At 46.7% G+C, this 1,138-nt stretch overlaps 1 protein-coding gene across 1 annotated transcript in view; it reads left to right on the top strand.

Annotated features, from left to right (window-relative positions):
- SETX (senataxin) overlaps window positions 1–1,138 on the top strand; it is a 78,879-nt gene continuing 77,741 nt past the window's right edge. Inside the window, exon 1 of the mRNA XM_008563619.1 lies at window positions 1–47. The gene's annotated coding sequence lies outside the window, so the exon portion shown is untranslated. The remainder of the gene's footprint in view (window positions 48–1,138) is intronic.

Below are 1,138 nucleotides of genomic sequence, written 5' to 3'. Positions count from 1 at the left end.
AGCAATCTCGACTGAGAGGATTACTTCTCCGTAGGCCATTTGCCCAGGTAATATTTTTTTTAGCAAACATTTAAGACATTTTTCAGTCACTTAATGTGTACCAAGCACTGGAGTTAAAAAGATACACAGAATAGGTTCTTGCCCTAACAGACTCAAAATTGTTGATGGGGGAGCAGGTGGGTGGTTGAGGTGGGGGACAGGTAAGTAAAAGAGTTCAAAGCATCATGGTAAATGGAATGATAGAAACATGCACAAGGTCCTGAGGGCATAGGGAAGAAGGTCATCAAAGACAAGACTGGGAGAGGACAAGCCTCCCAGATGTGAAGAAACTAAGGAATGGGTTGTACACTAGTTGTTTTAAAATCCAGCCTTCTATCGGAATCATTAGTGGAATTCTTTGAAAGTGAATCTGAATTTTATCAACAGGATCTCATCACCTACATTTTGTTTTTAAGTTCCTGAGGTAAATCTGATGTGCATTCAGGGTTCACCTGGCAGAGGTATGAAGGGTGGGTGTTCAAGGCATGTGGAAGAGCTTCCAAAAAGGCAGGGGATTCCGAACACCGTGAATTGATTTAGGAAGAGTAAGTGCAGGGAGGGAAGTGAGGGGGTTGTTGGGGGAATGGTGACAGATGATGCTGAAGCCACATCATGGAGGGCCTTGTGTGTCGAGCTCAACAATTTGAATTTTATCCCTACAGTATGGAGGAGTCATTTGTGCTTTTTTTTTGTTTTTTTTTTCCTTTTTGTCTTTTTTCGTGACCGGTAACAGGATCGCAACCCTCAGTGTCGCGCCCGTACCGCGACCGGCAACGGGATCGCAACCCACGGTGTCGGGCCCGCACCGCGCTCAACCAGTGAGTGGACCGGTCTCTATATGGGATCCGAACCCTCGGCGGGAGCGCCACCGCGCACCCAAGTGCCGCACTCTACTGAGTGCGCCACCGGGCTGGCCCCATTTGTGCTTTTGAAGTCGTTTGTTCTTTGGCCTTTTGCAACAACAATTGGTGGTGGATCAAACAAGAGGCAGACAGATAACTTAGGCTTTTTCAGTAATCCAGGCAAATAATGAAAATGTATTAAACTAAGGCAATGGCAGTCACACTAAGAAAATGCAGATGTGGGCCGGCCCGTGGCT

The sequence above is a fragment of the Galeopterus variegatus genome, unplaced genomic scaffold (genome assembly GCF_000696425.1).
Source record: "Galeopterus variegatus unplaced genomic scaffold, G_variegatus-3.0.2 Scaffold176, whole genome shotgun sequence".
NCBI classification, from domain to species: Eukaryota; Metazoa; Chordata; class Mammalia; order Dermoptera; family Cynocephalidae; genus Galeopterus; species Galeopterus variegatus.
Note: the sequence above shows the minus strand (reverse complement) of the source record. Positions and strands in the feature narration are given on the sequence as shown.